This window comes from Dipodomys merriami, unplaced genomic scaffold (genome assembly GCF_024711535.1).
Source record: "Dipodomys merriami isolate MVZ:Mamm:240054 unplaced genomic scaffold, mDipMer1.0.p SCAF_536, whole genome shotgun sequence".
Classification (NCBI taxonomy): domain Eukaryota; kingdom Metazoa; phylum Chordata; class Mammalia; order Rodentia; family Heteromyidae; genus Dipodomys; species Dipodomys merriami.
The window spans coordinates 535,410-547,028 of NW_027206109.1; the positions used below are offsets into that span (position 1 = coordinate 535,410).

At 34.0% G+C, this 11,619-nt stretch overlaps 1 long non-coding RNA gene across 1 annotated transcript in view; it reads left to right on the forward strand.

Annotated features, from left to right (window-relative positions):
- The window catches only part of LOC138811573 (uncharacterized), a 64,819-nt gene extending 62,438 nt beyond the window's left edge, over positions 1 to 2,381 (forward strand). The window contains exon 3 of the long non-coding RNA XR_011367430.1: positions 2,250 to 2,381. This is a non-coding gene — a long non-coding RNA (uncharacterized lncRNA). The remainder of the gene's footprint in view (positions 1 to 2,249) is intronic.
- Positions 2,382 to 11,619: the final 9,238 nt, after the last annotated feature.

The window sequence follows — 11,619 nt, forward strand, 5'->3', positions numbered from 1 at the left end:
TCTTAGCATCACTGGTTACCAAGTGCGCGGAAGACCAAGCTCGAGCTTGCAATAAAGACTCGTTGATGTTTGCATTGATCATGGTCTCTGGTGGTCTGAGAGGGGGGCATCTGAAATCTAGGCACTTCACTGTGAGCCAGCAGTGCCTGGCTTGGTGGTATTGTTTTTTAATACATCAAATAATTTATTTCCACATTTTGATGGACTAAAGTATAGTTTTCAACTTATGGTGATTAGTTCAAATAACATTCTCATATAGATACTATTCAAAAACAAATGATATGTTAAGATTATGATCTTCAATACAGCTGTGAACACATGACACTATTTACATAATAGCACTTACATGCGTGTAGTTGTCTTAAAAGGCCACAGGCCATAGAGCAAGGAGGTAAAATTTATTTTTATTTCTGCATGAAACAATTTGTAACTTTATACCAACAAACTGAATTTGACTCTTTCATTATTTGCAAGCTAAGGTGGAAAATGTAAGGAATCTTCACTTTTTCTATTTCCTGCTCTAGAAGTCAACAGTATTTCTGGTAAATTACATCCATTTACAGATAAGAAATGTAAGGCTAACAGTCAATATAGTGAGTAAATAATGATACTAGAATTTGTGTCTGAGCTCTTCACTCCATATGCTTACAAAGAGAGTAATTTAGTGATGGAGAGGACAAATATGAAAAGACTGTGGGGGAAAAGCATACTTTGTAAATGGTTGTTTTAGGATTAGGTGACCAGTGATAAGTATTTGAAATACGCTGGTGTTAGGGGCATATAAAGGAGTACATAGAAATCATATTAGTGACAGAAACTGAGAACATCATGATCATTTATCTTATCTAATGGCAAGAGTAGAAGGATAAGAAGAAATCTGAAGTGCTTCCACATCTCTGGCTGGCAACTGTGTTAGTGATATTCTTGTGATAAGGATTACAGGTGAAAAAGATGGATTTAGAGGTAAAAATTCTGATAGTTCCAAAATTTATGTTAAACAGATGCAAAGATAGGTCTGTTTAGACATCATCAATATATCCATGACCATTAATGTGAAAAAGAATAATAAAATCGGGGGCATTATTGGAGGGAAGGGGAAAAGGAAAGTTCTGACACAAGTGTGAGCAATGTGCGCACCAGTGTGGACAAGACAGGAAGAAACAGATAAATAAGGAAACAAAAAAGTAATAAACACAGATTTGCAGAAGGAAAGAATTTTCAGGAAGATATTGTAGGAAATATATTATCTGGATTTGAAAACTAAAGGGACATAGACAAGTTCAATAAGAACAGTGTTTTGGTGAAAGTCATATTAATAAAATTTTGAGATATGAATGTGAAGCCATAAAATTGTGGATCCATGAATTCAACAGATCCTGTTGATTTTAAATGTTAGGACAAAATGCTTTTATCCTAACCTTAGAAGAATTATACAGATATAACTGTCATGAACTTTACTTAGAGGTATTCTGTGAATATTTTTGAAGATTTGTTTAGGCAAGAGACCATAGATTGAATTACAACACAAATAAGCCTAACGTATCCTACAGTTCCAGTGAGTGACCAATGAATATATATCAGGTTGGAATTTTATTGAAATATTTTAGATATGTTTGTATATTTTATCAACTACTCATTATAAATGTAGGACAAGTAACATCAGGTATTAGGTTGAACATAGAGCTTTATGGATGTGACTGAAGACTCCTCAAATTGATTCTTTTTAGAATAAAAAATGCCTCAATAGGCATTGACACATCATAACTGCCACATATTCTTTTTAAGTGTAGTTCTTTTTAGGGATATCTCCATCCTGAAATAACTCTTTCAATCAACCTGCCACAAATTCTTATATGTAGGAAGTGCTTCAATAAACTTCAAGCTTTTATTGAATAGAGTTCAGACATTACCCTCACCACTTGGATTAAATGCTTAAAAAGATAATATATTATGTTTAATGCCTCTCTTTCATTTACTCATACATATTGTGAAGTAGTGAAGAATTCTGATGTAACAATAATAGAGTAGTGACTTGTATAACACAACATCTAGTTTTAATTCAGATACTTAACTAATTAGCTCCAAATTTTGTGGATATTTATATTTCTTCTGGGAAAACTAATGAGCTCCAAGGAAATGTCCCTAAGGATATTCTTTCAATTCTAATATTACTGTTTGTCTCAAAATGCTTTAAATTCTACACACTCTAATGTGGGCATAGGGTTAAATTGTGGAATTTTTCTCCTTAGAAAGTGAGTACTACCCCATTGCTTAACATGGACAAAGTACCTTCATACATAGACTGGGAGTGTGCAAAGAAGAAATGGAAGTTGAACAATTTTCTTAGCAGTTTTTACAGATAAAATGGAAATAGAGCAACTACGAACTCAAAAGGAATGTGCAAAGAAGACAAAGGCCTAAAGTAGAATGTGCCAAGAATTGATGAAGTATAATTTATTAATGATGATTGAGTTTCTTACTATCTCTGTTCCCCCCTATGTAATATTCTCAAGCTTTTTGGGGGAAATTTCTCTTGAGGACTTTCTAATATTAAAAATTATCACTTGATTCTAGTGTTACTCGGGACATATTTTCTATTTTTTTCTAACTTTTCTACAGAATCTGAGAATTGTTTCATATGTGTGTTTGAACATATAAGTGCCTATGTGTGTATGTGCATGTTTGTATGTATATATGTATGCAAAAACCTCAAACTCTTATTCAGCAATATTGCTCATAAATAGTACTCCATCACTTGAGCCATTCTTCCAATGCATCTTTTGGCTGGTTAATTATACATAGTGTCTCAAAGACTGTTCTTTCCAGGCTGGATACAAACCTAACTTCACAGACTCCTTTACATTCTTATGTTTTATTTCTCCAGCAGTATCAACTTTTGAACTGCAAACATTTTTTGAGTGTAAAATCTGAGCTGTAGCCCAGATTTTAAAATCGAGTTCATATAAAGATAGATGAACATACACATAACATACGCTGAGTGTACACTTTTAGAAATGTAATCCTAAGCAGGGTGCCAGTGGCTCATGCCTATTATCCTAGCTAATCAGGAGGCTGAGATCTGAGGATTGCAGTTCAAATCCAGCATGAGTAGGCAAGTTTCTGAGGCACTTATCTCTAATTAACCACCAGGAAAGTGGAAGTGGTTCTGTGGCTCAAGAGGTAGAACACAAGCTTTGAGCTGAAGAGTAGAGGGACAGTGCCCAGGCCCTGAGTTCAGGCCCCACTACCAACAAAAAAGAAAAAGAAAAAAAGGAAAAGAAATGTGATCTTAGCCACCAGTTCATTGCTTGTATAATTCCTGCTCTCTCAACATGGCCTTTTTTCCAGTTAAGTCCATGCTCTTATAACTGACTTGATTGGAACTGGAACTATTCTTCCATTCTCCTTTTTACAAATTTGAATGATTAGCTACCATGATTTAGAGCTAGTAGAAGAAAGAGAGTGGCCTCATCATGTTCCACTTAGGAGTAATGCTTTCTCTATATCACTCCCATAAGTCTACATACTGGCCTTGGCTTTATTGCTTCAAAGCTGTCTTATTTGCAGAGTCTTCTATAGTGTATTGAACCATTATACTTAAACACAGAACTTTTCTCTTTCTCCTATTCCTATTATTTCACCTTCTTTTAACTTATGTACACTTGGGGTAATAATGCACAACACAAACACTGACTAAAAATGTTTCTGAGAACCTTCTTCCCAGAGCACTTAGGAAATTTGAACTTAATATACTCCAGAATAATGTTTTTTCTGATGTTTTTATTGTGAAAATGGTGGACAAAGTGGTTAGAGTTACATAAGTAATTTAATGAGTACATTATCTAATGAGCATTGTTACCTCCTATTTTGTTTTTCCCCTGCCATCCCTTTTCTCCCCACCACCCCAATTCTCTCCTCCCATCCCCAAGATGTAAAGTTCGTTTTCAACATAGTGTCTTGTTCTTCTCATTTTAACATTTTAACATTTTAATACTTCTTTCAGCATTTTATTTCCCTTCCTCTCCCAACATTAGAAAAATGTATATGCAAGATGCAGGTCATTGACATCAAATACAGTGGAAAAGGGTATTAGCATTGAGGAAGAAAATAGAAGAGAAACAAAATTATAACATAATACATGTTAGATACATTAAAAACAATAGTAAGAAAGAAAAATACAAGATGTTTCCCTATTTGGGGGTTCATTTCACTTATATGGCCATATGTACATGGATAATATTTTATAAGCCATGTCAATTCCATATTTTCTCGTTACTAAGTTGTCTCTGAAACACGTGTTACCTCATGCCCAAAGATGTCTTTGGGCTATTTCAATGAAGCCAGAAAACACTCATTTTAAGGAACTTTTACTAGAAGTAGAAACTGAATCCAGGAGAGAAATTGAACATAGAGAAATGACAAAGTTCAAGTTAATTTGTGCTCTCATTTTTACTGTACTAAAAATAATCCAAGGCTTGAAGCAAACTCTGTCCCTGACTTTTTCGAGTGTGCTCTTTACTCATAAAACTTCTGTAAACTTCCACTTGACAGTATTACAAAAGGAAAAACAAATATGCCATTTGAAGGCCAGCATAGAAAAAAAGAAATAACATTGTTTTACAGTGTTCTACTTCAAAGACACAAAGACATGGAGTTTTAAAATGTCTTATGCATGGATATTTAACTCCTGAGATGATTCTCTTGTTGCAAAAGTCAGATATCCATTCCTTTATCCTGGTCCTGAGTTCGCCATAGCAATAAGGATTCCAAAAAGCAGAATCCAGTGAGTATGATCAGCAAAAGGAGCCTCTTTTCAAACCAGTGCTTTAAGGATGGTCCCAAAGAAATATGTAGGTTTTTTATTGTTTGCTTGTTTGTTTGTTTAGTTTGTGCTGTTTCTGGGGCTTGAACTCAGAGGCTGGACCCTGTCCCTGAACAGGTGTCTTTCCTGCCCACCTGCCCTCAAAGGTAGTATTCTACTGCTTGAGCCAAAACTCCACTTCTGTTTTTTTTGGTGTTTAATTGCAGATAAGAGTTTGACAGACTCTCCTGACTGTGTTGGATTTGTGATATTTTTAAATCCAAGTTACATACACTGTATGGACTTCTCTTTTGAACCAAGAAAATTTTTGGTGAAGTTTATTATAAAGCTAATATATGACATTTTTTTAAAAGAAGAGAATATTTCCAGCAAAGAAGCCATAACTTATCTCAGCAAAAGTAGGTGCACTGAATCATATTCGAAAATATTTTCGGCTTGTGAAGATTACTATTGACTTCGTCATTCTTTTGGGGGAAAATTAAAGTCATATTTGTCCTTTTTCTGTTGGTATTGGGCCTTGAACTCTGACCCTGGGCACTGTCCCTCAGCTCTTCAGCTCAAGTTGAGTGCTCTCCCAGTTTAGTTACAGCACCACTTCCGGGTTTCTGGTGTCTACTTGAAGATAAATGTCTCATGGACTTTCCTGAACAGGCTAGGTATGAAACACAATCTTCTGGTCTTAACCTACTGAGTAGCTAAGATTACAGGGGTGAACCACCAGCACACGGCTCATATTTGAATTTATGTGCACTTAATGACACTGCACACAAATAATGGAAATTTGAATCAAATGATGATATTGCAGCTTTTCAGAAAATTTGAGGCAGCAATAAATATGTCATCCTTTTCCATGTTGTTACAAGAATGACTCATGAGCTATTGGACTCTTATTTTAGCATCCTCTGATGTCTCTGTCAGTGGATTTAGTATGAATAATTGCTAGAAGAGAAATAGAGAAAGACTGAGATTTTTAGAAAACAAAGGAGATCAGATATGAAAGAACAACATAGAATGAGGTACAACTTATCACACAGAGATTAAGAAGTAGCCTAAGCGATTTAGAATGCTAAAGGCAATAAGGAATAAGCCTAGTTGATAAATAGTTCTTCAATAACCAAATATGGTTCTCTAGAAGATTTTCTAGTATAATTTAGTAATTATCATTTATTTCTTCCTTCTGGATTTATTCCTTCACTTCTATCACAACTATTAATTAGCTGGCGCCTTTTTGGTGCCACAACTGACCAAAAAGATTTCCAAATCTCACTTAGACTACCCTTCTCATTGTGATTAGCAGTAACCACTCAAAAGCCTGGCATCTTTGAATTTCCAGGATTAATCTTCACCTGCTATCTAAGCACATTCCTGACTTTAATTGCCATGACCTACTAAGAAAACGTTTTTTTCCCTCAAAACAATCTTCTAAGATAGTAAAGTACATGAATTAAGAATTATTGTTAGGTCATAGTTGGAAGGAGCAATTATATATTCCAAGTGTAGGTTATTTATTTGACATTTACTACATAAATGAATTTTTTGCCAGTCTTAGGGCTTGAACTCAGGGCCAGGGAACTCTTCCTGAGATTTTTTTTGCTTAAGGCTAGCACTGTATCACTTGAGGCACAGCACAATTTCTTTTTCTGTTTATGTGGTACTGAGTAATTGAACCCAGGGTTTCGTGCATGCTAAGCAATAATTGTACCATGAAGCCACATTCCCAGAACCCTAAATGACTTTCTTAAGATGGCATTACTTTTTCATTCCATTACTATATTATAATTTAGGCTAGGTGGTAGAAATGGAAATGGAAAACAATATTAAGTCCTGTAAGGCTGACATTCCTATCACATCACTAAGGAAGTACAATGCTAAGTCCTGCAGGACTATTGCATGTGACATTATTATGTACAAAACCATGAACAGTCATCTCTGACATCCATAACATTCTGATTCCACTTTCAAGTTCAAGAGCCAAAAACTAAGCCTTTTTATTGATTGGATTGTTTCCTATGAAGGAAGAAAGAGGATGTGGAAGGTGATGTTCGAAAAATATTCATATTGGCTCCCAGTCCAAATTTTTCGCATTTTTAAAAAGTGCTACTGATGAATTCCCACATCTGCTTGACTATGCTGTCTGTACTAGATGTGGATAAATGAAGACATTTACTCTGGTGGATAGTCACATATATTAACAAAGTCCAGTTCTGGAAAAAAGTTACTAGTATAAAGTATTGTATATAAAATCGTTTCATGTCCTAGTAGAACAAGATGTAGTATTGAAATGATTTCTCCAGATTTCTTTGAGATTTTATGTTGTCTCAGTATTAAAATGTTCTCTAATTCCAGTAATATACAAGCATTAAAGACATGATTTGAAGATCTCAGTAGTTTTAGAAACAAAGGTACATAATAGTATACTTCCTGCAGAGACATGTGATGGCAAGTATGACTGATTGTATTATAGTTGTCTTCTTTTTCCTCTTCATCTAAAGTGTTGCATATCTTGACATATTAGTCTGTTCTGCATCAGCTTCCTATAGGTGAGAATTACCTCTACTCTGCAATGTCAAGATGGGTCATGTGACCCACTTGAGCTTACAAAAGTGAACCAGAAGTGGTCAAAGGCTATTTCTAGGGGAAGATTTCTATCCCATTGTCTGTTTCTAAGAGCTAACTTCTTTCCCCTTAGCTATAAAAATAGCATAATTCCAGAGGGAATTTTCTTTCGAGTTATATACTGGAAGAATATAGCATGTGAAATGGAGGCAAAACTCAAACACAGCAAGAATTAAACTAATATTAGAATATTATATTGATATCAGTTACTTACCATTTTTGTATACCTTTATGATAGTTGACTACAGCACATCAGAATTTAAGAAATACTAAACAAATACTAAACAGTTAACACTTCCTGTTTGGTGCTATTACATATTTTTAATAAATAAGCATTCTCTATGTGATCACTTGAGGGGTTAACTTTTTTCTATAAATGTGTTTAATCACTCTAGAGCACTGTAATTAATATCCACAATCATTATGATACCGACCTTGTGATTAAGATGAGGAAGAAAAAATATCTAGATTTCTCACTTCTCTTTTCCCCTTCTCCTTTTTCTATTGAGAATTCTCATCCTTTCTCCAAATTCTCCTATTAATAAAGGAAGAATGAGACATTGTGGACATCATACAAAAGGTTTCAAAGCCAGAATTTTATTCTTTCAGAAATAGATGAAGTAAATCAGAGTGGCTCAAGGAAGAAGAAAAACATGAAAACATGATTTTCCCCTCTCTGGCTTCAACAATAGAGTCTGAATAGGATTCTAAATATCTAATAAACCATTTTCTGACCAGGCTAGGTTTGAAATACAATCTTCTGGTCTTAACCTCCTGAGTAGCTAAGATTACAGGGGTGAACCACCAGTACCCGGCTCATATTTGAATTTATGTGCACTTAATGACACTGTACACAAATAATGGAAATTTGAATCAAATGATGACATTGCAGATTTTCAGAAAATTTGACGTAGCAATGAATATGTCATCCTTTTCCATGTTGTTACATTATGACTCATGAGCTATTGGACTCTTACATTAGCATCCTCTGCTCTTTCCGTATGTGGACTTATTATCAGAAATTGTTCATTGAGAAATAGAGAAAGACTGAGATTTTTAGAAAGCAAAGGAGATTAGGTATGAAAGAGCAGCATAGAAGGATATACAACTTACCACACAGAGATTAAGAACTGACATAAGTCATTAGATTGCAACGGAAATGAGGAATAAGCCTATTTAATAACTAGTTGTTCAATAACCAAAAATGGTTCTCTAGAACAGTTTGTGGTATAACTTAGTTATTATTATCATTTATTCCTTCCATCTGGAGTTATCCCTTCTCTTCTGTCAAAACAATTAATGAACCCCTGCCTTTTTCGTACCATGACTTACCAAAAAGTTTTCCAAATCTCACTTATCCTAACCTTCTCATTGTGATTAGCAGTGACCACTCAAAAGCCTGGCATCTTTGAATTACTTGTATTAATCTTTACTTGATATCTAAGCTCATTCCTGGTATTAATTGCCATGACCTATTAAAAAGCATGGTGTTTTTTTTTCAACACAGTATTCTAATATAAGTATAGTCCATGCGTGATTTAAGAACTATTGTTAGGTATCAGTTGGAAGGAGCAAGTATATATTCCAATTGTAGGTTTTTTATTTTGTATTTACTAGATAATGATTCTTTTGCCAGACCTGGGGCTTGAAATCAGGGCTAGGGAACTGTTCCTGAGCTCTTTTTTTTTTATTTGATCAAAGCTAGCACTTTACCACTTTAGACAAAGCACCCCTTCCAGTGTTTCTTTTCTGGTTATGTGGTACTGAGGACTTGAACCCAGGTTCATGCATGCTAAGCAATATCTGTTCCATGAAGCCACATTCCCAGAGTCCTAAAGGACATTTTTTTAATATTAATAAGTTTTTTTGTGAAAATACATTACAGAGGGATAACAATTACATGAGTAAGGTAATGAATACATTTCTTATCAAGCATTGTTGCCTTCCCCTTTGTTTCTCCTTACCATCCCTGCCCACCGATCGCTCCCTCGCCCCCTACCCCCGCCAAAGTTGTAAAGTTAGTTTTTCGACATAACGTCTTTTTGCAATGGGACTTTCTTAAGATGGCATTACTTTTTCATTCAGTTAATATGTATTATAATTTAGGACAGGTGGTATAAAAGGAACTGGAAAACAATACTAATTCCAGTAAGGCTGACATACCTAAAGATTGTGAAATAGCTAGAAAGTAGTATCCACTATGCTGTCTTTAATATTTTAGGTTTGATTACACAAAAACTTTCTTCTCTTTGGAAGTGACCCTTTATTAATACTCAAGATTTGTAGCTGATAACCCAGAAACAAACAATGCTTCTAAATGTAAACAAGCATGATACTAATAGTAACCAAGCCTACTTCCATCGCTATAGCAGATGAATAAGAATGATCTTGGGGAATAGTTAAACAATCTTGAACTTTTTTATACCTTTCCTCTTCTCCAATATGAGAAGCCCTAGTCAAGATATGATAAACATTAATAAAGGATTTTTATATTTTTTCTTGTTCACACCAAAGCAAATATACTTTCCTCTTTGCAAGCCTGACTTTGAAAGAATCAAACCCTCAAAATTATTTTATAGATAAAACTTTATTGCTTTGGCTTAGATGTTTTCCTGCCTTTGGTTGTTGCTTTCAATTATTTTGGCAAATACATAAAAAAACAAGTTAAATCCATTATGCTTATGTTGGATTGTTCAAAGTCAAGCTGTCTTCAAACAAAGTTTTCTGTTCCCTTTTTCACTGATAATAAAAGTTTAATTATTGCTCTTTAAATGCAACACACCGTGATACTTTAAAGTATATTCTCATTGAAATAGGTGAAAACAGGAGTGTTTGTGATTGCTTTTTTAATTGTTTTCAAGTATTTTCTTTGGCTATATTCATTATTACCTTTGTTCCTGTCTTCTAATCAAGAACACAGGAATACCCAAAAATCTTCCTAAGATATAAGATGTTTGACAGAAAAAATAGATGTATAATTAAAGATTTTCATCTCTTAAGAAACTGAAAAGCTCAGAAGACATTTTGCTGTTACTGGCATGGTTAAGATGAATTGAATGTTTTGGTTCTTAAACTAAGTGAAATACATGTAAAAAGTTACAGTTGTTCCAAACAATGGTTTTGGCTTATACTTTTCTGCTCCAATGAGATGAAACCGCTGACAAGGTTGGAGGGCATATCAATTTTAGGGTAGAAGGGTTAATGTTAGAAAGCCAAGATAGATTCCTAAAACAGAATTGCCTATCACGTATAAGTTAATTATACTTAAGTTATATAAGTATATAAACATACAAATATGAATTGACTGAGAAATGTGTGTTACAAAATTGATTCAATGACAACTAAATCCAGAACACAGTTCTCAAAATTTATAAAAACTAGTATATCTATTGAGGATTTAAAAAATTTTAGAATATATATTTTAACATTTATGGCAAAATATGTGTTTATTTGTAACTGTTTATTTTTAATTTTTGTCAGTCATGGGGCTTGAAATCTGGGACTGGACACTATCCCTCAGCTCTTCATCTCAAGACTAGTGCTCTACCACTTGAGCCACTGCCAGTTTTCTGGTGGTTCATTGTAGATAAGAGTCTCATGGACTCTCCTGCCTAGGCTGGCTTTGAACCATGATTCTCAGCTCTCAGCCTCCTTAGTAGCTAAGGTTACAAACATGAGCCACTGGCACTTAGCTACATAATTATTTTTACATATTTATGAAGTATTGAGTGCTAATCCCATTCATTTATATGTTGTGTAATGACCAAGCTACATCTTATCCATTGATTTCTGCATGTAACGTTTCTTTTTCGTGAGAATGCTCAAAATCTCTTCTTCTGGCTGTGAGAAAATATCTATTCTTAATGTATTCACTTTGCTTCTTGTGGTATACAATTAATATATTTACTTTTAGTCATAGAAGTCTTCAAATTAATGTTATATAAAACATGAATTGTAAAGTGAAAGAAATTCATGGTTCTATTACTTGTTTTAAGAAAATAATTATGCCTTTTGTTTTCAATTGTATTTCTGTGGGAATGTGTAATATTCATTGATTTAACTGCTAAAATTGATAACAGTTACATTATATCAAGTTGATTCAAACTTGTATTTATTTATTTATTTTTTTATTTTTATTTTTTGTGAACATACTGTACAGAAGGGTTACAATTACATGGGCA